General features: G+C 41.5%; 1 long non-coding RNA gene across 2 annotated transcripts in view; it reads right to left on the reverse strand.

Annotated features, from left to right (window-relative positions):
- Positions 1-4,231: 4,231 nt before the first annotated feature.
- LOC307194178 overlaps positions 4,232-26,692 on the reverse strand; it is a 50,323-nt gene continuing 27,862 nt past the window's right edge. The window contains exons 1-4 of one of the 2 annotated variants that reach the window (XR_013830526.1): positions 19,143-19,732; positions 15,213-15,411; positions 13,937-14,015; positions 4,232-5,160 (exon numbers count right to left, since the gene is read on the reverse strand). This is a non-coding gene — a long non-coding RNA (uncharacterized lncRNA). Of the gene's footprint in view, positions 5,161-13,936; positions 14,016-15,212; positions 15,412-19,142; positions 19,733-26,692 lie in introns of those variants that run through there. The other variant, XR_013830525.1, reaches the window with a different exon arrangement.

Below are 26,692 nucleotides of genomic sequence, written 5' to 3' on the forward strand. Positions count from 1 at the left end.
CTTTGTGTTTTTATAGCTCCCAAATTTCCCTTCTCTGTAAAATAATTTCTTCTCTTTTGTTTTACCGGACTTGCATGGGGTTCACCACAGTTGCATGTCCCCAAGTTGCAATTTTTTGCTGCTCCCGAATAAACCCATTTTGCTGGTAAAATAACTGGCTGTTTTATTGTTTTAAGTTAACAAACTCTTCACCGTTGAGATCATGGAGATGAAATGTTAAGCTGAGAATGAGACAAGCTTAATCAGAGGTCTTGTTTTAGACCATGGGCGTGGCACCCTGATATGAAAAAAACAGAGGAGAAGATGTATACATCTTCATGTGCAGTGTGTCATTAGAATATGAAAGACAGAGTGAATTCTAGACTTCTTTTTTATTAATTGTACTGAAGTGTACACACATAGAGCAGGCCATTTTAACCCAATGAGCAGGGTATTTTGCTTTAGTTTCAGTGATATAATAAAAATACATGCTAGATAAGCACGTTATCTATCTTGTAATTAAAAAGGATAAGATGGTAAATTTTATGTTATGTACTTTTTTTACCATAATTTTTTAAAAAAGGAACTATGTGAAAATATCAGATTACATCACTGATGTCTTAAAAATATTGTTTAGGGCTTCCCTGGTGGCGCAGCGGTTGAGAGTCCGCCTGCCAATGCAGGGGACACGGGTTCGTGCCCCGGTCCGGGAGGATCCTATGTGCCGCGGAGCGGCTGGGCCCATAAGCCATGGCCGCTGAGCCTGCGCGTCCGGAGCCTGTGCTCCGCAGCGGGAGAGGTCACAGCAGTGAGAGGCCCGCGTACCACACACACACACACACACACACACACACACACACACACACAAAATATATATATATATATATATATATATATATATATATAGTTTAAATATTTTAAAAGAACATTTAAAATGCACACTAAACTTTTGGCAATTCTTTAAAACAACATAACAGAAAAACAAACTAATAAACAAAACTTGGGCCTGGGCTTAGGAGAAAGTTCTCTGTATTGAATATAGATAATAACGGCAGTGGGCTTGGGGACAGACTGAAAGACCTATGTGTGACAGAAAAAGCATGCCTCTTTATTCAATAAATAAGTAAGTATGTAATATGAGATACTGAGATAAATATAAGGATCACAGTCAAGAGAACTGAAATCTTATTATCATTTGCCAGGTATTTCAGTTATTTAACAACTATTATTAATAGCACACTATGGACTAGGTGCTGGGGATGAAATTGTGGAACAAGAAGAAGCTTACTGCCTTGTGAGTGTAAGTCAACATGAAACTGAACCCCAGAGGATGACACGTGACCCTCTCTGGGCAGACCAAGGAAATCTTCCCTGAAGGAATGATGTCTAAACCAAAACCGAAGGAGCAGGATAAAGTAAGCTGAAAGAAGGCTAGGGGTTGGGGTGGGAGGAGCAGAAGCAAGGAGAGCGTGGTGTTTCGGGAAACTTAAAGTACTCCAGTGAGACCATGGTTTACACTGCGTGTTTATGGGTGGTGGTGCAGTGACCACAGTGCTAGAGGGCTGGTTAGTGCCAAGAAATGAACTTTAGGATGTAGCCAAAGCCTTTGTATTAAAAGTTTGGACTTTATCCAGAAAACAATGAGGGAACCAGTGAAAGGTTTTAAGGGGGAGAAGGAGGCAAAAAGGTTTGCTCTTTAGAAGACAAATCTATACTGTGCTCACTAAATTGGAGGGGGCAGGACTGAAGGGGAATGGAAGGAAGGCACAGATTTAAAAGCTACTTAAGAAACTGAATCGACAGGATTTAGTTTATTAGATCTATGGGATAGGGAGAAAGGGAGAAGGTCACATTTGACAAGTTTAGGGCCAGAGCAGAGGTCAGCAGAGATGAGTAGGGAGTAGAAGAGGTTAGTGACATCACTGAGATGGGTGACACAAGGGGGGAAGAGGTTCTGGGGAGAGAAGAGGAGCCCTGTTTTGGACTTACTTAATTTGAGGCCCTTGTAGAAAATACGTTAGTTAAATATGTAAATCTGGAGTTTGAAGACTGACTTGATCTAAATATATAAAAGCTCCATTATAGCATGATCTTGTTACTGAACCAAACTGGAACCCTTTTCCTCATACATTGGGGCCCTATATCGTTAATGTTTAGTTATTAATATTTTAGGTGGGAGAGCTATGAAAACTTACTGTACCCAGGAATGGGTTACCAGTGAAGGCCAGTAGTGTCCCAGTGGGAAGTCTACACTCAATAATATTGCATGTAGAGAGGTCCCTCCACCAATGGAGTGGGTCACAAGATCTTTTTGGAAAACGCAACCTATGGGGTAAGTTTAGCATTGCTTATACTGAGTCTTTTACAGTCTTTTCTGAATGTGGTTCCTCTAACTTCTTTTCTAACTTCTCTAAAACAATATCTGTCAGGGTGGCTGCAGGAGAGAGATATTCTTTCCTTTTCTCTAGTGTGCCCTCGCCCCTTCCCCTTCTCTCTCTCCCTTAAAATTAAAAGCAAGAAAGTTCCACAAACAGCCAAATCTAGATTCTGGTTTGCTTTAGACAAGAATATCACTTTATAAACTCTTAATATAATCCTCTGGAACCAAAGTTATGCTGAAACACACAAGAAAAAAACATAATGAGACAACCAAAGAAAACAACAGAAAGGCCTCCACAGGTCCATGAGGAAAGAAAAAAACTAACTTTTTTGTGCACCTGCTATGTGCTTAGCCCTCTGATATTTTGTTATTTTACTTTGTATTGTATTTTGTATTATATTTTATATTTGTTATTTTATTTTGTATTACATTTTGTTATTTTACTTGATCTCATAGTGTTCCAAGGGGTATTATAATTTCCATTTTTTAATATGGGGAAATAAATTCAGAAAGCATAAGTAACAATAAGTTTGAAATATAATTGCTTTCTATTTTAGCTCCTCACAAAAATTTTTCTGTGTTTTTAGGAGCAAATTTGTAATACCACAACTATCAGGATCACTTTCCCTTCTGCACAAATCAACACAGAAATGTTTACTTTTCCATTTTTAAAATACGAGTTTTCCCATTGAAACTAGTGGTTCTCATTTAGGGGCAGTTTTGTCCCACAGGGACATCTGTCAATGTCTGGAAACACTTTTGGTCATCACAATTTAGGCAGGGGCTGCTGGCATCCAGCTGGTAGAGGCCAGGAAGGTTATACCCTCTAATCACAGGAGCCCCACAGCAAAGAATTATCTAGTCCCAAATGCCAATAAGGCCAAGGTTGAGAAACCCTGATTTAAACTGCAAACGAAGTTTTTAGATGTAAGTTATTCAATGTTACACTGTTCAGTGTGTGCTTGTGTGTAATTTTATTTAGAATTAATAGGATTTCTTGAGTAGTACCATTTCTTTGTTCTCTGCTTTGGTAATTAAAACAGGGTAAATCTCAGTTTAATTTAGGAGAGCTTGATTCCCAACTATTACACTGTTCAAATTCACCAAAGAGGACAAGGTAATCTATCAGGGGAAGGAGACTAGCTGGTTGCAACCAAGCATTTTTAAAGATAATTGAAGTCGGCTGCTCTTTTAGTGGTTTCCTATGTCAAGAGTTTAAGTTATGTTAACATCCAAAGCAAATCTGAATGAATGATCAATTATCCAATTTTCCTGCTATATCACCTTCTGTCATCTATAAGAATGACACTTGGTGGGCTTCCCTGGTGGCGCAGTGGTTGAGAATCTGCCTGCCAATGCAGGGGACATGGGTTCGAGCCCTGGTCTGGGAAGATCCCACATGCTGTGGAGCAACTAGGCCCGTGAGCCACAACTACTGAGCCTGCGCGTCTGGAGCCTGTGCTCCGCAACAAGAGAGGCCGCGACAGTGAGAGGCCTGCGCACTGCGATGAAGAGTGGCCCCTGCTCGCCGCAACTAGAGAAAGCCCATGCACAGAAACGAAGACCCAACACAGCCAAAAATAAATAAATAAATAAAATAAAATTAAACAAACAAAAAAAAGTATGACACTTGGTGAGATTGTGTTCTAGGCACTTCCTAAGTTACGCCAAAATGTCAAAAACATTTTATTAGCATTTGTGACATAATGAAAACACTATCGACACATAGCTTGTATTGTAAGCAAGAAGATCATTGTAGTGGGCTGAATGGTAGCGCCCCAAAAGATACGCCTACGTCCTAATCTCTGGAATCTGGAACGTGGACTTCTTTGATAAAAGGGCCATTGTAGATGTAACTAAGGTAAGGATCTCGAAGGGAGAAGACCATATGAAGACGAGGCAAAGACTGGAGTGATGTGCCACAAGCCAAGGAGTACCTGGAGCCCCCAGAAGCAGGAAGAAACCAGGAAGGATTCTCCCTCTAGAACCGTCACAGAGAGCACAGCCCCATGGACACTTATTTTGGACTTCTAGGCTTCCAGAACTTTGAGAGAATAAATTTCTGTTGTTCTAAGCCACCCAGTGTGCGGCACTTCGTCATAGTATTCTTTGGAAAGAAATATAACGATTTTTTCTGCAAACAAGAGTTCAAGAGCATAAACAGTAGTAAAGAAAAAAAGAAAGAATGAAAGGAAGAAAGAAATTTTAAAACTTGTTGAGTAGAGCTTCTATTCTCCAAATATTAAAACAAAGGGCAAACAAGAACACCATATCCCATTGGAAATCGCTCAATCAGTAAGGAGAAAAATTCTATTAATTTGTCATTTATGTGGTTGTTACTTTTGTACTTTAGTATTAATGAAATATGCTAAATATATGAAGGGCTGCAAAAGACAGGATAGGTGATAGAGAAAGGAGCTGTTACAACTCTTCTTTGCCAGAATCAAAACAGCCAGATAATAATTGAAAGAGGTGGAGTAATTCAAGTATTTCTCTCAGAGGGAATCAAGGAAGGCTTCACAGAGGAGGTGACATCTAAGCTGGATCTTGAAGCGTGAGTAGGAGTTTCCCAGGAAGACACTAATGTGGAGTCAGGACAGTCGGTATTTCACAGAAAACACAGCATGTGCAAGGGTACAGAGATGGAAATGTATGTCACATACCTGGGAATGATAAGTAGTTCCATGTGGTTGGTCCCTCAAGTGCACCGGTGATATCGGTAAGAAATAATTTAGGAAAAGTAGGTAGGGACTGGACTGAGATGGTTTTTTCATGCTTTACCTTGGCACTTGGCCTTATTCCTGTGGACAATGGAAAGCCATTAAGGAGGGGTAGTACCATAATTAGATATATCAGACTTATGGCAGATAAGGTAGCAGCCCTTCAACACTGGAACATTGGATGCTGGGACCAGTATGGATCTCGGAAGGAGGTCTTAGGTGTGGCCTTTCCCCTGCAATGGGGACTCCTGCCACCTATGTCTGAAGACCCTGAAGCACTGTTGGCTGTGGTCAGAGGAGGAGTAATTAGTTGATGATGCACGTCGAGGTAAGCATGGTCTTTCTCTCCTAATGGGGGAAATGAGATGCCCACACATGGAAAATAGTTTTGAACTAGTACAAAGGTTAGATATGAAACACACACATACACACACATATAGTATGTATGTATGTAATATTTTTTAAACGTCAATTTGTTTACTTTTCTCCCATGCTTAAAATTTTTCAAAGGTGCCCTTACTCTGGCCACTGTTATCACACTTTATTTAAGAATCACCTGGAGAGGCAGTTAAAAATGTAGATTCCTAGGTCCTACACTCTGAAGTAGGGCGCAGAAATTCCTATTTCCAGCAAGTCACCGTGTGGATATGAAGCGAGGGGTATCTGCCCACTGAGTTACAGGGTGGAGCCCAGGCTCCCTAACATGACACTCAGGCCCTTCATCTCTCTCTGGCTTCCCAGCAAGTCTCCAGTCCTGAAATGTATGCTCTCTACTCACCAAACTCACCACTTTGTTTTAAACCCACTTGGCCTTTAATCTGGTTCAAGTGTTCTCTCCAACACTCTTCAACATTTATTCCACCCCTTACTGGCAAATGCCCTGTGAGGTGTCTCAGGCCAGGCTCTTCTCAAGATCTTCCTTCCCCCAATGCCACAGTTCCTGAACTTTTACACTCTATCTCCTTGGATTTTATTCAGACCTGCATTCTCGCTAGTCTTATCTTAGGTGCCATTATTTCTTTGTATGCCTCTCTCTTTCGTAAGTCTCTGAAATCCTGACAGGGAGAACTCGTGTAATTTTCATCTTTTTCTGAGCATTGTTCAGCATCCTAGGAGGCATTACTAGGTGCTCAGTGAAAGATCTCGACGAGCGAGGATTTTGGGGTGGGGGAGGGGTGGACCTGGAGTCAGAGGTGATAAAAGAAATCTCATTTCATTACTGTGGACAGGAGAACCAGAACGGAACTTTTCCTTTCTGTATAAATGGGAGCAATTACATAAAGGAGTCCTGTCTTATGACCTCAAGGAAGAATAAGGACTTCTTATCGTTTCGGTGGAATCCCTTCAGGTACATCTCCTCAGCGGAACACCTCCCACCCAAAGGCTACTTGCTTATCTTTTCCTAGTGGTTGACGTGAACGTCTGGTGCAACAGGGCTTCAGGTTCAGAATGTCCTTTCCCTACTCTAATTTCCCAATCGCCAACATTCATACCAAATGCTATGGTCTCTGATACCAATTTCTCAACCCCTGATTTCAATCACTTGTCCTTCTAAACTCTCAGCATGGTTTTTTTCCTTGTTTACTTGCTTCGATAAGGTATCTGCCTCCTAACCTAGATTGCAAAATCGAGGCCTAGGGTCCTATGCTCTTCCCTTTCCAGTTCTCCTCTCCAATGAGGATGGGAGAGGGTAAGAGGAGAGATTACTTTCTTCTTAATTTTGCACGTAAGTGCCTGATAAATATTTGTTGGGGGAAAAAAAATGATGAGCAGTGTTTATTGTTGTATTTCCCTGCTTCCAGCCTCAGGAATGACTATTATTTTGTCAAGTAGGACTTGTTCCTACTGAACCAAACTGTAGAGCGCTATCAATGTTAATGGTTTCGTCATTACCGTTTTGACCAGAAGCGGTATGGAGATGTACCAAACCAAGGAACGTGTTACCAGCAAGAGCTAGTGATGAGCCAGTGGAAATCTGTACTGGAAAAAGTGTCAGATGGGGATGATTCCTGCCACAAATGGCATGGACGACAGGATCTTTGTGAGGAACGACACCATCCACGGTATCAGAACAGTCCACCAGATTAGAACAGTAACACGTATACGTCTTTATGAGTATGCATTCTATAGAAACTTGGCTTCCTAAGTCCTAAAGGCCAGGCACACCCTGCTGGGAATTTTGTTTATTAATGCTCTTTAAGCAAAGGTGTGATTTATAGATCTAGATATACAGCCACAAACAACAGCTAACACAAACACATTATACTGAAGAAAGGACAGCTTGGGAATTTGAACACTTGACATGTGGGTTTGGGTCATTCCTTCTGGGTCTCTAAGATCAGGATGTGTGACAAGATTTCTGAATTAATTTCAAGACCTGACACTGTGTGATTCTAAGTCATCCCTATTTTACTGGGAGATCCATTATGTATGGGCTTCCTTTCTGGCCATGGGAGCAGTACGTATGTTACAGTGGTTCAAGCTTGCCCCTGGATGGCAGGTACCATGGATTTGTGTTCCAGGCTCAGCCACTCACTAACTGTGTGGCCTGAAACAAGTAGTTTAACTTTGTTCATTCATTGTGTTCATACATTGGGAATAATAGTATCCACTTCACAGAACTGCTGTGCAGATAAATATGTTTTGTTTGTATAAATTAAATATACATATATCTAGCCCGTGGAACAGGGATTGGCACTGTAAAGTGTTCAATAGATGTTAGCTGTTATTCTAGCAGACTTGATTCCTTAATTCTGTTTTGCTTAAGCTAAACTTAAGCAGTGACATTCCTCAAGTCCATGCCAGTTGCTCTATGAAAAATGAGGGAATAACACAGAACATGGTATTCAATTGATTTGTCGCTGTTTTGAAATTATGATCTTTATTTATCACTATAAAGCCACATTGAAGCACCAATTCCAGAACAGGAAAATTAGCTATGTGCCCCTTCATCTTTTTGACTTGCCTATGTCCCTTTCAGAATCCATCTAGGTCTGTGGCTCTTCACCCAACACACAGCCCTGTCTCTATTTTCTGCCCTGCTTTCCTTCTTACCACTTGTACTGTGTGGTGTATGAAGTGTATATATATTTTACTTCTTTAATTTGTCAGCTGCTTCCTCCACAAGGTTATGCTTCATTACGGCCAGAAACTCTGTTTTGGACTTTGCTTGGTCCCTCACACCTAGAACAGTGCTTGGTATCTTACAGGCACTCAATGAATATTTGCTGACTAAATTAAGTCTGGTATATATATTTATGTTCTGAAAATTTCTCTCTGGTGGCTCTTAATTTTACTCATACTATATTGGGAGAAGACCAGGCAACAGTGCGTGAAATTAACCAAGCCCGTTTCCATGTCACCTCAGGGCCTTTGCACTTAATGCTCCTGCAGCCGAGAACACTCTTTCTCCAGATAGCATATAGCTGTCTCCCTCACTTTGTGAAAAGCCTTTCTCAGGGAGGCCTTCTCAGAGCCCTATGTAAAACAGCATAGCCACTAACTTCCTCCAGACTTCTGCCACACCAGCACTATCTGTAACCCTTCCTCGATGATTTTTTTTCCACACTACTGATCTCATCCAGCTTATTTATATTTACTTGTTTATTTATTGATGTCTCTCTTTACCATGATGTCAGGAACTAAGCCTATCTCATGTTCTACTAATACTTAGAACAATGTCTGACACTCAATATGCATTTGTTAAATGAGTTAACATACATGTCAGAACATGCAAAAAGGGTGGCAGCATTTATATTTTCTTTAAAAAATAATTTACCCCTTATAATAAAAGTAAATCATGCTCACTCAATGAAATTATTATTAAAATAAATGAGAAACATCCAAAATCTTATTATACACGTAGAACCACACGAGAGGTGATTTGGTAGCATTTCCTTCACAGCCTTTCACAGGTGTCTATTGTGCCCTGCTTTTTTCTTTTTATTCAGTTACAGGCAAGCTGTATATATAGTATTGCATTTGCTTCCCTCCTCCCCTCCCCGCCCCCATTACAGATTATTCTATTATAGTTGTTGCCCATGTGCCTTTTAAAATCAGGATGGTGTATTGCCAATGCAACCTTAGAGCACGATTTAAAAATTCTTTATTTTCTCTGTCTTCTCTGCCATTCCTTCATGAACTTAAATTCTATTTTATCCCTGAACTGCATGGGAGAGATGACAGTTCTAGGAAAAAGACTGAGAAAGAAGGATTTCCTTCTTTTTCTTGTACCAGGAGCTTCTCCCTACAACACCCACCCCCTTCACAGGGCAACACTCATCCTTGGGCTGTCGTGATGTCATGCCTTCCTTGCATCCTTCCAAGATCCGAGAGGGTGTCCCTTGTGCACACTCCCCCTTCAACGAACGGCAGTGCAATTTGCTGCCTGCTTGCTTCTCTTCCCCTCTAGACTGTACGCTCCCTAGTAATTAGCTGATCATGTCTTATGCACCACTGTGTGCTCATGTCTCAATGATCATGTCTTATGCGCCACTGTGTGCTCAACGCTTATCACAGGGCCTGTGCTACGATGCACAGGTGCTTTCTATTGAATAAATGAATGAAAGGCCATGCAGGACCTCATACCTTAGCCTGTCCTTGCTTAAAGTGTTTCCCTCCTCTCCCACACATTAGTCTTGCCCTTTTGATCAGAAGCTCATTGACGATAAAGGGGAGAGTCTTGTCTCTCTGGTACCGAGGACACTGCCTGACTCAGATGGCAGTGTGGCAGTGTACCCAGAAACCCTAAGGAACACATCCTTCTCCCCCTCCTCATTATCATCATCAACATATTCTTTATTGCCCTGGACATACGAACAGGGGTAACAGTGTGGCCCTTCCCTGATAGAGATTATGAATTTAGTCTTAGAAAGAAACACATAACAACAATAAAAAAAGATAAATGACAAGCTAAGTGCCAAATTCATGATGCCAACCCCAGGGCCTCTAGGAAGAACAGATTCTGGGTTCGACTAGTTGGAAGCAGCTTCTTGAGACTCGACTGATGTTTAGACCTTAGACAAAGGGAAGGGGGCACGTGGGACCTGGGGAGGTGAGGCCCAGGGTCCAGGGCTGAGCTACATGCTGCTCTCAGGAGCTGGCTTTGTGACCAGCAGGTGCTAAGCGAGCAGCCCAGGCTCAGGTTACACCAGGAGAGGCTTGGGAACCCCATGGGGAGTGCTTCGGCTCAGGGTGGAGCAGCTGAAGGAACAGGAGGAGAGGTGGACTGAGGGGACAGGTGAGGCAGGTGGAACAGGAGGCCAGGGCCACTCTGCCCAGATTCCCTTAACTGGTGGGAGTGCTCTGTCGCTGTGCAAAATCTAAAGGAAGGATTGCAAGTCTCTCCTGGAGCCCTTGTGGAGGATTCTGAGCCTCTGAGCCAAGGACCTGTCAGGTGAGACCTGGGCCGTGAAAACCATGACGACGTACCAATTTTTCCCAAGAGGCTTGGGGCATGCGCAGTGAACAGCATAATCTGTGGGAGCAGGGGCTGGTCTTCTCAGCTTTCCGTCATCCATTCCACGCCTGCTGTCCTAATGACTCAGGTGTGGTGCATGTGGCCGACAGCATCCAGAAGCTCTTGCTATTTAAATGCGCTTTCCAGTTTCAGGTCGCATGCACTTTAAGTCACGGTTGCTTTCTCAGGGAATCACCGAGTTCTCACTTGACCCTGACATTCTCTTCTCCTGGAGTCTTTCTCCTTTTTTTTTTTTTTTTTTTTAAAATTCCTCACGTTTGTTCGGTTCACTTTCAGTGAATAAGAAGATTGCAGCATCTAGCCTGGCTCGGTTTAGGAAGGTGATGTTCCTGAAGGCTCCTGGCCCAGGACCCTGGAACAAGCCTGCAATTCTGACATTTCTTCTACTTCCTTTTCCTTTTCCTCGCTCCTGCTCTCTGCTGCATTTGTGGAAACAGGATGGAGAGTGACCAAAGACCCTGACTCGCTTCTTATCAGCAGGGTCGTGTGCTTGTTTATGTGACGCTTTTCTTCTCTCTTTCTTTCTTGGAAGTTCATCATTAAGACCCCTTAGTACTGGCTGGAAGAATTTGGGGTAAAGAAAAATTGTTGGAAGGTTGAGAGCTAGGCTCAGGTCTTGTTTATATGCTGTGCATCAGCTCTTGATGAATCCATCTGTTGACATATGTTTTGTTTTGGGGAGCGGTAAATTATGCTCAGACTGAAATAGTCTTTGCCAATAGTTAATTGAGCACAGGTTCACTGCAGGGATTACAATAATTTCACAAGCCTAGAGCATATGGGATAACGCCTCAATAAGCCAATAAAGAAATGACATACTCCTAACAAGTGATAAGATTAATTACACTATTGTTTCCAGGTAAAGGGAGGGGACAGAAATAAAGCCTGCATTCATAAGAGGTGGACATTTTTTAATGAGGTTGGTTTTCGGGAGAGTTGGCTTAACCGACCACAAGCTGGTGTCCAGCAGTGGTTAAACTCAAGCGAAAAGTCCCATGTTGTTAGAGCAGTTGCTAGAGAACGAGGGCACATGGGTGTTGGTGGCCAAGGTGAGCTTCTCAGGCTGCTGCATGGCTTTGGCCACTGCCAGTAAAAGGGTCACCTTCACCAAGGCAGGAGCTAAAGCACCAAGGTCTTTGGAGACCAGATCAGCAAAGGGTAGCTTTGCCAAGATGGAAACTCTCATGTAGTCCTCACAGACTCTGGGTATTTACAGCTTAAATGTCTCCTCCTCTCAGTTGCTTCATCTGTTTTTATTGATAAGCCTCCAGGGCAGCCCCTTAGCAGCTGAGCCTGAGTGCTTATTAAGAACAGATGAGATGGTGACAACCTGATACAGCTTACTTCACTCTTATAGCAAAACAACTTTACTCCTAAAATCAACTCCTTTTTTTTTGTCTTTGCCATAAACAAGGGGATTGAAACCACTTCACTTAAGTCATAAACAACTGGATTGAAATCGTTATCAAAACAATACACGAGAAAGTTGTTATGGATATTTCACCAGCCCTTGAAATTGCCATTAACTAGCTCTGTGTTTTTGGATGTTACTTAACTTCTCTGTGCCTTAGCTTCCTCATCCTGCCTGGGTTGCAGAGGAACACGTGAAGATTTCCTTTGTCCTGTTACTTCTCTGAGTTTCTTCAAACTCGATAACCTCTTTTCATTCTCTTATCTTGCCCCTGAGATCTGGCTTATCACTGATTTTCCCTTTTACCTTCTTCCTTTCCTTCTAATAGATTTTATTGAATTCCAATCTTCCTCTCATCTTCCCCTTCCCCATCCCTCAATTTATTTCCTTAATGGAGGAAAACTAATTTTAAAGCCAAAACATAAAGAGCTAGTTGGATTTTGCTAACACTCACGTTTCCAGAGTATACTTTGCAGCTACAGAATATATTTCATGTTTTTCCATATCTGTGGGTTTTTTCTTTCTGAGTTCCCTTGTTCTTTTAGCTTTATTTATTTTGATTATTTCAAGTAATATGCGGTCATAATGATTTCGATTGATCTCTGATGCTTCATACTAGCCTTTCTTACAAATCCTCCCATTAATTTACTAAACTGGTTATCTCTGCTCAATTCCCAGTAGGTGCTGATGCTTCATATTGCATACATTTTTATTTGAAAGTGACAACTGCATTTAATGATTCTAATAACTTTCCCCTTTTGCCTTTTGTAAAGAATGGAATGTTGCTGGCCATTCCAGTTCTATAAGGATCAATCCATCAGCCAGTCCTGCAGTCGATCCGGATAACGCACCCTGAGGGGAATTCAGGGTGGAAAAAAACAGGAAGCATTCTCTTCTTTGGATATACTGGCCTGTGATAGTTAGGACGCATCTCTACGGAAAAATCTCAATGACCCCAAGATTCTTGCATCTTCTCATACGTAGAAAAGCACTAATATCATTAACTTGAGATGTCTGTTCTTTGTGATCAGCAGTACTCTTTTGATGCTCAATTACAAGTTTGTTTGTTTGGTTTTTTTCCCCAGCGAAAAATTCATATATATCCTGGCTCCTTCCTTTCCTCTTCGGAGCAGTTCCTCAGAGCTATCTGAGAGGCTGTCTTCTGGGCTATAGTCCTCAGGAAGATCCCCAAATAAAACTCAACTTGCAACTTTTAGGTTGTATGTTTTTCTTTCAGTCAACACTTTTTGTTATCCTTGACTTGCTTTGAAATCTTTGATTTGGTCCCTTATATCCAATGACTCCCACTCATTCAGCCCCTGGTGACTGGCCCAATGAATTTTAGTGAATCGTCTATCAATTCTCTTTCTACCATAAGGAGACTGGAAAGTGGGGGAATGGCCCGGGCCTGGGTTTTGCCTTGCCTTAGCACAGCTGACATCTGGGTACTTCCCTGCTTTGTTTCCCAATACGTTTTTTCCCCACCAGAGATCCACCATGAGGAGGGCGACCTTGGCGGTCTTATGCCTGCTTCTGCTCCAAGGGAGTCTAGTGCCAACCCCAAGTAACTCAGCTCCTCTGGGCCCTGCAAACTCTGCCTTCTCACTCACTGTTCCCTCTGCTGCTAGTCAGCTTGCTACCAACTTTAAACATTTCAGTAACACTTGGTATTTATTTCCAAAGTATCTGAATCAAGTTTACAGGAAATCCCAGGCACAGCCCAGTTTCCTGGTTGCTAGCTTTCTCACTGGCCATAAGGAAATCTCCATGAATCCCACCTCACCTGTGTCTGGCTCAAATTTTGATTTGTTTCCTACCCCGTTAATTATTTCGTTACTATAAGAAATGTTTTTTGAGCATCTGTAATGTATTAGACACAGACTCATTAAACAAAGCCTGCTAGGACCACGCTGGGTGAGTTACAAAGAAAAAGTCCTGGAAGAAGAGAGTGGGGTAAAAAACATTACCGTTGAATCTGTCATCAAAGCTGCAGTAGGGGAAGCTGTGAGGATTTTTTTGCCTTCCAAACTAAGGCTGTTTGGAGCCCTGAAAAATAATAATAATGAAAAGTAACATTTGCATCTTTTTTTCTAGAGATCAGCATAACAGTTCTTAAGGGGGACAGTACCATGAGGCTTCTTGTCCTCTGTGGAAATGAGTTTAGGGTCATAGTTAGTAAGTGGTAAAATCAGGGCTGGAGTCCAAGTCCTAAATTCACTCTGGTTGTTGGTGAGTTCCTGACTCTTGCGTGTGAAAGTGTCTGGCTTTTGGCCTTGGACGGTGAAGGAGAGCTTAGAGCCGGAGCCGGCTGTGATGTAGGTAAAGCTGTTGTGGGAATTTTACTAACGAGCCTCGCCCATCCTTCTTGAGTTTCCTCGGACATCTCACTTGCGTCCCTCCTCTGCCATTTTTTTTTTTTTTTTTTTTTTTTGTGGTACGCAGGCCTCTCACTGTTGTGGCCTCTCTCGTTGCGGAGCACAGGCTCTGGACGCGCAGGCTCAGCGGCCATGGCTCACGGGCCCAGCCGTCCTGTGGCATGTGGGATCTTCCCGGACCGGGGCACGAACCCGTGTCCCCTGCATCGGCAGGCGGACTCTCAACCACTGCGCCACCAGGGAAGCCCCTCTGCCACTCTTAATAATTTTTAATGAATGGTAGTTCGTCTAAATGAGATGACAAGGTGAAAGTATCTGGAAACAGAACAAAGTTAAATGTTCTTTTCCAGTACTAGGCATGAGCACTTCCACAGTGTTCTTTTTAATATCAACAATAATAAGGACAAATTTGGACAATGGCAATCAGGTTGGTCAGTGGATAAAGCAGGACCATAAGAATGGTTTTATGGGAGTGATTCAGAGTGTGTTTGTGCTAGTGAAGTCCAAACCTCTCAGTTATTTCCAATTTTTTTTTCTGAGGAAATTCTCATTCCTGACAAAGGAAATTGGACTGAACAAGTAGCAGGGAAAAGGCATCAGTTCCTTAACTGAGAAGAATTAAGTCTCTCTGTCACACAAGCAATGCAGCAAAGGCTGTACTGTCCTGTATGGTAGCTGCAAGCAGTAGATAACTATATAAATTAAAATAATTAAAATTAAATAAAATTAAAAATGCAAGCACTCAATAGCCACCTGTGACTAATGGCTAAGGTACTGGACAGCGCAGAGAGCATTTCCAGATGGTGGAGAGCCACGGACGTGCCCTCTGCTCCTGTCTCAGAGTGAGGGAAGTGGGAGCGAGACTTACCGTAGACTTTGCTGAAACGTTCGGTCTCTTGCTTGTATTTGCTCAACTGCCTTTTATTTAATGTCTTCTGCATGAAACAATGCCCACAGATTGAGACACACCGGTGGAGAATCCAGTGACGTTTGGGAACAGGATTTCAGTTAGGAATTCACTGAAGAGTCATTTGAACCATTTAGTGAAGAATCCAGGAAAGAACCCACTGAGAAATCCAAAGAGAAGCAGTCAGAACAGCCTCAAGTTAACTCCAGTGAGGAATACAGTTGGAAAGGCAATCCTGATAGAGTATAACTGGGAGTACAACCAATAGCCTGCTTGGGAATCCAATGGATAAGGAGGTGGAAAAAGTAACAGTAGAAAAACTTACAAGTAAATTCATCTTTTGAATACTGTTTTAGGAGTCTAGGGCTCTTCCTCTACTTCCAGTAACATTTTAAGATGTCCTTTATGGGCCTTAGTAGGATTACAGCAGCAGCATTGTGCCCTTGGGGCTCTGGCCTTGGTGATACTCTGCTCTTTAGGAGAGTATCAGAGGACAGGTGGAAATCTGACCTTTATCCTGCTACCTCTTGTAGTCCCAGGATGCGGGGAAGGGCTCCTCTGCCAGCACTATGGAAACCAAGGCCCTGTACTTCATGGGGCAGGTGGGGGTGACTGGGATCTGTTAAAGCGAAGATGTGATCAGCACGCTCCAGAATCTGATTTCACTCTCTTGGACCATCTAGTCATAGGGGATCCCAGTGTCACAGTGGACAAATGGGGTCTTATGATCACACCAACATTAATCTCATGAATATTCTGTCCCAGAGAGTTTCTCCCTGTTCTTTCTCAAGCTTTGAAAACCTACTCTGTTCCAGGCCTATGGCTAGGCTCTGGGGAACAGAAAGAGGATTTAGACAGACCTTCTTCTCTAGGTTCTTATAGTCTAACATTCTGTAACTCTATTCCACTTGCGTCTGTAGCAGAGTTATTTCTGGAGTGCCATGACTGGTTTCCCCTCTAATGAGACTCTCTCTAGTAATGGGTCTAACTGCTCTGGCTCCCTTGAAGTGAAACAACTGTATCTTGTTACATGTGTTATTCCAGGCACATTTGACCTTGGGATGGAATCAGCCCGTTCTGTATTTCGACAAGTAAGTTTGCTTATTTATTTAAATAGACTTCATTAAAAAAATTTTTTTAAATTTCTATTGAATGAAAGATTCTTTAAATGCTATAGTGCTTTACAATTTTCAAAAGTTTCACACACATGATTTCATATAAGGCCATAATAACCCTTTTTTCCCCCTTACCCCTGTGTTGCCTCTTCCACACCCTCTCCCCACTGGTAACCACTAGTTTGTCCTCTACATCTGCGAGTCTGCATCTTTTTTGTTATATGCACTAGTTTGTTGTGTTTTTTTAGATTCCCCCTATGAGTGATATCATACAGTATTAGTCTTTCTCTGTAAATAGACTTTATTGTTTAAAGCAGTTTTAGGTTCACAGCAATATTGAGCAAAAGGTACAGAATTTCCCATAACCCCCTACTCCTGCATATGCATAGCCTGCCCTGTGATCAACACCTCCTACCAGAGCAGTACATTTGTTATAATTGATGAACCTACATTGACACACCATCATCCAAAGTCCACAGCCTATATTAGGGTTCACTCTTGGTGTAGTACATTCTATGGATTTGGACAAATTTATGATGACACGTCTACCATTACAGTGTCATAGAGAGTGGTTTCCTTGCCTTAAAACCCCTCTGGGCTCTGCCTGTGCCTCTCTCCCTTCCCTCTAACCCATGGGTAAGTTTATTTATTTATTTTTTTGGTCTGTGATAACTCTTGAATATCAGACTTTCTATTTTTTTTTTTTTTTTTTTTTTTTTTTTTTGCGGTACGCGGGCCTCTCACTGCTGTGGCCTCTCCCGTTGCGGAGCACAGGCTCCGGACGCGCAGGCTCAGCGGCCATGGCTCACGGGCCCAGCACCTCCGCGTCATGTGGGATCTTCCTGGACCGGGGCACGAACCCGTGTCCCCTGCATCGGCAGGCGGACTCTCAACCACTGCACCACCAGGGAAGCCCAGACTTTCTAATTTTTAAAAAATACTCCCTCCCACTTCCTCTTCACATAAAGGACAATGGGAAATCAGCCACTAGAAATGAGGAGGGAGAATTATATACTCTTTGACCCTACTACTGAAGTTACCATGTTTTATTTTTCTGTAGTTTGTTTGTCTGAAACTCTCCATCCAAATACAGATTCCAGATAGCTAGTTGTGCCTTTCTTTGAGGTGATGGTGGATATCTATCTAATACCAAATTTCTTAGATGCCCATTGCCTCTGAATCCATTTTCTCTGAACCCAGTTTCTACTATGCAGTTAGATGTGGAAAACAAGAATTTACTTTTAATGCCTTTGGCACCTCAAAGGGGGCAGAAGAGCTCTCCCCACAGAATTAGATAATGTCCTGTGGTAGAAAGAACACTGGATTTAGAGTCAGATTTTAGTCCCAACTTTTCTATGTACGCTTGGTAGATGATGATGATTGTAGTACTGGCTACAGTATTTTTTTTAGTACTTACTTACTAAGTATAGGCACTATCCTAATTCTCACACAACCCCATGAGATAGGTGTTGTTATTCCCATATTACATATGGGAAAACTGAGGTATAGATATGTTAAGGAATTTTCCAAGAGGCGGTGTTGCAACTGGAAGCCAGACAACCTTATCTAATCTTTCTGAACCTCCACTTTCTCCTCACTAAAATGAAGGTATTGGGCCATAAATCGCTGAGTTTATTTCTCTTCTAAAACCCTCCGGGTCAGTGAAGTTTCACAGATGGGCAGCCCGCTACAACTGCAGGATGGTTTGGTTTCATGTAGTAATTATAAAAATTAAGGTTGGATGGCCTGGATAGTTGCCTTTATCAGGACTGCAAGAACTTTCCTTTTCACTCCCTGTTATTTAGGTTTTGGTTGCTGTTTTTTAGGGCATGAAGTTGGCATCAATTGAGACAAAGGAGCCAAGATCTCTTCCTTAAAAGGAAGCATGGATCGACCCATTTTTCTTACCTCTGAAGAACCAGTGTCAAGTCCTGAAGATATTCAATAAAACTGGAATAACACCCAGCACAAGGCTGTTGTGATACTCAAGTAAGATAATGCGTGGGAACTGTTCTGTAACTTGTCAAATTCTGTATAAACGCAGGAGCTATTGGTATTGCCATATAATACTGATTCACAGATCAGAAACTGGGTAGTTTTCCCATCTGATCTCTATGCATGGTGCATTTAGGAAGCTTGAACACACATCCTGCCTGCTCAGATTAGTATCCATGCTGATTAAAGGGTAAGATACTCCAGCCTTATTTTTGCTTTTCTAGGGTTAAGACAAAACCACCTCTGTAAACAGACCCCCAGGATGTTTAGTCACTAGCCAGAGTCCCAGGGGCACAATGCCGCTCCATTTTCCAGTAAATTTCCCTCACTAGTTACAAACAGCAAGCGCAGGCAGGGCAAAATTCCTGCAGATTTAATCTAAAATGGAGCCTGAGTCGTGAGGTCAGAATTCTGCTTGATCCCAGGCTCCTCATCCCTACCCAGATCACCCGCCTGTATTTCCTTGCATGGAAAAGCAGGATACAGCTCCGAATTTCCTGGACTCTTTTTTTTTCTGGCTTCCTGGATCTTTGGGCTTGTGTTACACACACTTTTCTTATTTTGGGCACCCACTGACGGATCACACAGAATGGCTGTCATAGGATGGCCCACTGAATTGAGAACAGAGAATATTAAAAAAGTTGGTTTGCAAAGGTCAGTTTCTTCATTTATTCGCTTATTCATTCCATGAGTATTTTATTGATATTGAGTAATGCCCACACGAGGCCATCCGGATGAGGCACCTTAATCATAAGTCACAGGGGCCTGGAAGGCAAAATACCTGTCTGGCTCTCCTTCCAGAATCTTCCCCATGATTAAGATTCCACGGATTCTTGCTGTAGTTCTCAGAAGACATTTTTATTGGCTGAACCGTCAAATCTGTTCTGGTGCTTCAAGCAAGAGAACACGCAGGCTTACATGCTCTTGGTAGCGCTCCCAGCTACGGACAGAGAATGAAGATGAACAAGGTGTTTGCTCTGATGGGAAGGGCTGCTTTTCATGGAAGCAAAGACTGGAATAAGTTGAGAAAGTACTGCTCTTAGTTACTTGGAAATGAGTTAGAATTTTCCTTGTCTTTCACTATTTCCCACTTTAGGTATAAAATAAATTAGGAAAATGTGCTTGTATTTATTTCCCCGTAACTGATGGTGAAATAAATGCCAATCATGAGATATTTTGGGTTTCAAACAGAAAGAGTGAGGAATTGGATACTTCCTGGTGTTTCAAGAGAAACCTTATTTTGGACGAGATGGCTTACGTTCTTCAGAGGCTACTGTCCACTAAGTCTGTTATGATTAGATGAATTCTAGATGTCTCGGTTCTACCTCTTGGCATTGCACTGAAGAGCTGTGACCTTGAACAAGTCACTTACCATCTTGGATTGCTAGCTCCTTGGTTAGCACTCAATATTTATTTATGGAGGTGACAATACGCTGGGTGTTCACTTGTAGAAAGATATTAATATGCATTCTGCCAATCTCTCAGAATTGGTATCAGAGTAAATTTGGATTTGAAAGCCCTTTGAAACATTTATAAACCTCACGCATCTCAGAACAAAAGGCTATACATCAAAGAAGGAAATCCTTGCCTCATTTAAGACTACACTTATAATAAGAAAGCCTTTCACTAAATTAATAGCAAAGTGAAGCAAGATGAAATTGGAGATTTTTGTCGTAGCCTGATTTGGTACAAAGAAATGGAAACACAAGGAACCAAACCTGTGTGTTCATGACTCACTTAAAGCAAAATTTCTTTCACTTCCTAGAGTCCTGCCGACATCTAAAATGTCTCCTTAGACATCTTTCCCCTCCTTCCCTTGCATCTCTATGAAGCAGCTAATAGGAGCTATGCAATGTGGCTGGGACGCAGATGAGTTTGGGATACTTGGGGTACTCTGACAGGATATCCCACCTCCCACTACACTATCAAGGCTTTAAACAGGACAGAGGTTTATTTCTCTGACCTGGTAAGATGGCTGTGTTCTGCAACTTTGAGAAGAATGCAGCATCCTTCCTTTATATCTTCTCTGCCATCCCCACGATGTTGCCCTCATCCAGATGGTTCAAGATGAACCATCACTACATCCACATCCCATACAGCAGAAAGGAGAAAAGCAGAAGTGAAGGATATGCCTTTCCCTTTAAGAACAAAACCTAGAGGTTTCAAATACTACTTCTGCTTACATTCTCCAGGAAGTGCAGTCTTCATGTTGGGCTGTCATATGCCCGGTTAAGCATCAGGGATTTTATTACTCTGCGAGAGAAGGGAAGAATGCCTATCAGGGGTAAGAAGCAATCTCTGTCTGGGGTGCAAACATGAACAGTTCTTGGTCCTTTCCTAAAAGCTGCTTACTTTAATGGGAGAAAACCAAAGTAAAAATAGGTAATTACACATATTTTTTGCAACTCCGTGCCATCATTTACCCCAACACTTTTACAGTCTAACACTTTCATTCTCTTAACTTTCTTTTGTCTCCTTTCCCTCTGCCTATGCTCTTGTCAACTGTTAAAAAACAAAATTCAACTGAGTGAATTTCAAAGATCTTATTGGCTTTATTCAACAATTCATGAATCAGGCAGCATCCAATCTAGCAGATAGAAAAGAGCTCTGAGGACCTGTACAAAATGAAAGGCTTTTTATAGGCAGAAGGAAGCAGGAATAAAAGAGTTATGCTGGGCAAAACAGCAGGTTGGTCATGGCAAGGTTGCTTTCCTTCAGGAGACAGCAAGGGACTTAAAGGCGCATTTCTTAACTAGCGCTGATCAGGAGAATCCTGACTGACTGGTTTAAGATTCCATTTCTACGAAAGCTGAAGCTAATTCTCAGTCTGGTGACGTGGGGATTAGCATAAATGACTTCTTTTGGGGCTTGCTGGTTTGTTTTTTAACACTCTTTACCTAAACCCCAAAATAACTGCTCCCCCCAAAAAAAAGCCCCACCTCACTTTCTCTTGATCTTTTTGCTCCTCTGCTTACTTCCTTAATTTTTATTCTTTTTTTTAAATTGTAAGGCAATTTTATTTATAATAACTTTTTTTTTAACACCTTTATTCTTGACCTGTCTTGGTTGTATCTGATGCTGTTTACTATCTCCTTGAAATACTCTCCTTCCTTGTCTTCTGTGTCCGTGTAACACTCTGGTTTTCTGCTTCTTTGTCTCCTTTGCTGGCTTTTCCTCCATTGTCCTAAATAAAAGAACTTCCTAGACCAAGCTCCTTCCTAGTCCTTTCTTTTCCCATCTGTTTTGGAATCATATCTACTGTTTGGTCACAGTCATCACTTCAGAGCAAATGAATAACACATCTCTATGCATAAAGCAAAATCACCATCATAAACCAAAATCTCATGGACGTCAGCCTCATGTTTTCTGCTGCTTATGGGATATTTCCATCAAGATTCTCTTAAAGCAAGACAATTTCCACTAGCCAAACTCATCTTGCCCCCACCTGAAAATCCTCTCTTCACCAACCTCCTCTCCTCCTAACACCATTCAGAAACTGGGTCCTAGTTTGACCCCCTGTGTATGTCACTGGAATAATTCACCCTTTACAACTTGGAAGTCGTCTTTTCCCCTCCCTGGACCCTCACTTCTCACGTCGTCCATGTAAACATAACTTGCTGATCATATAGTATTCTTGCTACTCAATGTCTTGCCTGTGCTATTGTGATGCCCCTCTTCTCATCTTTCCTTTACATTGTTTTTCACTGCCTGTCTTCATATAATATGAGTTGCATCAGCTTAATCTACTAAAAAGCCTTCAGTAACAGTCTGTTATCTATCAGTGAGTCAGATCTCTTTGATCTACTATTCCAAGGTAAGCATCCCATTCCATGGTCTCAAATTCCTATGTTTTCTGCAACATCCCTTTAAGACAAATTAGACTAATTGCTGCTACCTGAATGGGTCCTCTACTCTCCTATCTCTGCCGCTATGTGTATTTACCTGGATTATTACTTCTTCCTGATAATCCTTCCTGTTTTACCCATCATTTCCCCTGATGAAATCTTATCCATCTTTTAAGATCCAGTTAAAATGTAACATCCTTCATGAAGGCTTTCTGAACTATTAGCCACGAATACCTTCAGAGTCAGGGACGGTCTTTATGTCACTAGTGTCTAGCATAGTTCTGGACTCATTGAGTTGCTCAACAGCTGTTGACTTAATGAGTCATCATTAGCTGAGTGTAATCTCTGTCTCCTCCGGATCACCAGAATACCCTGTACTTCTCTTAGGGCTCTTGTCATATTACATCTTTTACTTCATTTATTTGTATCCATAGCTTTGAGCCCTTGGGATAGTAAAGAATTTTGCAAAGAACAGATGATTCATCAGTATTAATTAAATGAACTCTAGGAGGCATTAAAGTAGGAATGGTGCTGGGTTGTTAGTCAGAAAATTTGCTCAAATGATTAAAACTGGAGCTAAGGAGAAAAGGGAACCCTCCCACACTGTTGGTGGGAATGTAAATTGATGTAGCCACTATGGAAAACAGCATGGAGGTTTCTCAAAAAACTGAAAATAGAACTACCATAAGATACAGCAATTCCACTACTGGGTATATATCCGAAAGAAACAAAAACACTAATTCGAAAAGATACATGTGCTCCAATGTTCATAGCAGCGTTATTTACAATTGCCAAGATATAGAAGCAACAGATAAATGGATAAAGAAGTCGTAGTATATGTATATAAAGTGGAATACTACTCAGCCATAAAAAAGAATGAAATTTTGCCATTTGCAGTAACACAGATGGACTTGGAGGGCATTATGCTAAGTGAAATAAGTCAGACAGAGAAAGACATATACTGTATGATGTCACTTAGATGTGGCATCTAAAAAATACAATAAACTAGTGAATATAACAGAAAAGAAGTAGACTCGAAGATGTAGAGAACAAACTAGTGGTTACCAGTGGAGAGAGGGAAGAGGAGAGGGACAATACAGGGATAGAGGGGGGGAAAAAGGGTTATTATGGGATTATATGAAATCATGTGTGTGAAACTTTTGAAAATTGTAAAGCACTATAGAATTTAAAGGATCTTTCACTCTATTAAAAAACAACAACAACTAAGCAGTGCCTGGAATAAAGTAAGAATCAAATACATGTTAAATGTGTGAATCCAAGAATAAAATTTAGAATATCTCATAAAGTGAATGGACTATAATCCTCCTTGAGTACTGAGCAGTAAGAATAATGCATAAATTTTTTTTTTCAAGAAATACACATAAGAGGGCTTCCCTGGTGGCGCGGTGGTTGAGAGTCCGCCTGCCAATGCAGGGGACATGGGTTCGTGCCCCTGTCCGGGAAGATCCCACATGCCGCGGAGCGGCTGGGCCTGTGAGCCATGGCCACTGAGCCTGCGTGTCCGGAGCCTGTTGCTCCACAGCAGGAGAGGCCATAACAGTGAGAGGCCCATGTACCGCAAAAAAAAAAAAAAAAAAGAAATACACAGAAGAAAATGTTAATCATGGGTTCAGGGTTAGGAAGCAGAGGTACTTTTCCTTTTCAATTTTATACTTTTAAGCATTGTTTGAAATTTTTATCATGTACTGTGTTCATTTTTATTTGAATATTTTATTTTTATTTTTTCTTCTAATTTTATTGAGATATAATTGACATATAGCACTGTATAAGTTTAAGGTGTACAGCACAATGATCTGACTTCACTTATGATTACCACAATAAGTTTAGTGGACATCCATCATCTTATATAGATACAAATTAAAGAAATTAGAAAGGAGATATTTTTTCCTCATGATGAGAACTCTTAGGATTTACTCCCTATACTATTTTCGTATATAACATACAGCAGTGTTAATTATATTTATCATGTACATTACATCCCTCATAGTTATCTTTTTTTTTTTTACAGTAGGTCCTTGTTGGTTATCTATTTTAAATATAGCAGTGTGTACATGTCAATCCCAAACTACCAATCTATCCCCCTCCTCCCTCCCCCCCCGTAACCATAAGTTCATTGAATAAATACGTTAATTACAAAAATAAAAAACTTTAAAAGGACTTAAAAAAAACAGGTGCTGAGAATTAATTTTTTTGAGATTATATTCTATAACCTTTCCACCCCCCTCTAGGCTGTGTGATTCTTGGAGACAAGATCCTTTAAACTCTGTGCACCCAGGACATTTTCTGGCACTTAATATTCGCTCAATTAAATGTTGGTTCAACAGAATTGTCTGGGCAATGGTAGGGATGGTGGAGTGGTGGTGGTAGGGATGGTGGAATGGTGGTGGTGTGATTCTCTAAGGGAGGAGTGGGGGATAGGTTAGGTGGCCAATGGGACTGTAGCACTGTTGGGAGGAGCCATCAGTTCAGACTCTTCCTGACAGAGCAGTGAGCCTCATGTTCTTAAGAGTCTCTTAATGTGCTTTTCAAAGGGAAAGGGCAGGAGGCAATACTGCTTGGAGGAAATTCCACGGATCAAAAGAGAAAAGAGGGCTTCCCTGGTGGCGCAGTGGTTGAGAATCTGCCTGCCGATTCAGGGGACACGGGTTCAAGCCGCGGTCCGGAAGATCCCACATCCCGCGGAGCAACTAGGCCCGTGAGCCACAACTACTGAGCCTACGCGTCTGGAGCCTGTGCTCCGCAACAAGAGAGGCCACGATAGTGACAGGCCCGCGCGCCACGATGAAGAGTGGCCCCCGCTTGCCACAACTAGAGAAAGCCCTCGCACAGAAACGAAGACCCAACACAGCAAAAATAAATAAATAAATTAATAAACTCCTACCCCCAACATCTTCTTTAAAAAAAAAAAAATAAAGAGAAAAGAAAATTTGTATATAGAAGATGAGGTGACTTTGTTTCAGATTGCCTTCAGCATTTATCAAATCTAATAATGGGCCCTTTCATTCTTTATCCACCCTTTACCCTTCATTCTGCTTTACCTAAATGCGTGCTGGGGTGGTTAAGAGGAGGCTCATTTGTAAGGAAAAGAGTGGTGAATAAAATTCCATGGTGCATTTCTATTAAATCTCTTGGAGAGGTCAGCAAAAGACACTCAAACTTTTTCCTGCTTTTTCCCTATGTAACTCAAAATGTGGTTGGGGAAATTGAAGTTCTTTCATTTACCTTCTCCAGCCTCTCACAGGGGTACCTACCTCAATCTGCTGTCAGGAAAGAAGCATCTATGTATTTATTTTAAAAACATCTTAAAAATTTTTATATTGGCGCATGGTTGTATAACAATGTTGTGTTAGTTTCAGGTGTACAGCAGAGTGATTCAGTTACACATATACATGTATCTACTAGGAAGCATCTATTTAGAACTGGGTCAGTGAGGAGCCTGGATGAAATCTCCTGGTTCAAATCTTACATGGATAGGATTCCGCTAAGCTTCAATATCTGTTAAAATGTCTGAGCTCATTTGGTCCAACAATAATGGGCAAAGCACCTAGCTAGGTACTATTAGGGAACATGTGGTAAAGTTGTATAAGTCTGGCCCCTGCTGTCTGAACCTTTCAATATAGTTGGGGCAGAGATGTAAGGAAGGAATTAATCCTGAACTACCAGAGTAATGAGTAATTACCCTTGACACTTAGATGATGAGTAGAGATGAGCTTGTATAGAGAAAAGATGGAAATTGACTCTGAGCCACACTGCTTGGATTGAATACTGCTTCAACCTCTTACTAGCTTTGTGACTTTGGGCAAGTTACTTAAATTCTTTGAGCCACAGTTTCCTCATCTGTAAACTGGATGCAGTGATAATAATTTAGGATTGTTATAAGGATTAAAATGATATTTGTAAAGTACCTAGAATTTGGAAAATAGTTTGAATTGTGTCTGGTACACGATCATTGTCATTTAGCCATTATTAACTTATAACTATTTTTAGAAATTTTAATTGCAGTAAAAAACTCATAACATACACTTTGTCACTTAACTGTTAAGTGTACAGTTCAACAGTGTTAAGTATATTCACATTATTGTGCAACAGATCTCTAGAAGTTTTTCATGTTGCAAAACTGAAACCCTATATCCACTGGATGACAAGTCCCATTCCTCCCTATTCCCAGCCCCTGTCAACTACCATTTTACTTTGTTTCTCTGAGTTTGGCTACTTTAGGTACCTCATGTAAGTGGAATCATTCAGTATTGGCCTTTTTGTCACTGGCTTATTTCATTTTGCATAATATCGTCAAGGTTCATCCATACGACCTTGCTTGTTCATCCACGTGACCTTGTTCATAGCATGTGACAGGATTTCCTTCCTTTTTTAAGGCTGAATAATATTCTGTTGTATTTGTAAACCACATTTTCTTTATCCATTCATCTATTGCTGGACGTTTGCCTCAACCTCTTACCTATTGTGA

This window comes from Stenella coeruleoalba (genome assembly GCF_951394435.1).
Source record: "Stenella coeruleoalba genome assembly, chromosome: 11".
NCBI classification, from domain to species: Eukaryota; Metazoa; Chordata; class Mammalia; order Artiodactyla; family Delphinidae; genus Stenella; species Stenella coeruleoalba.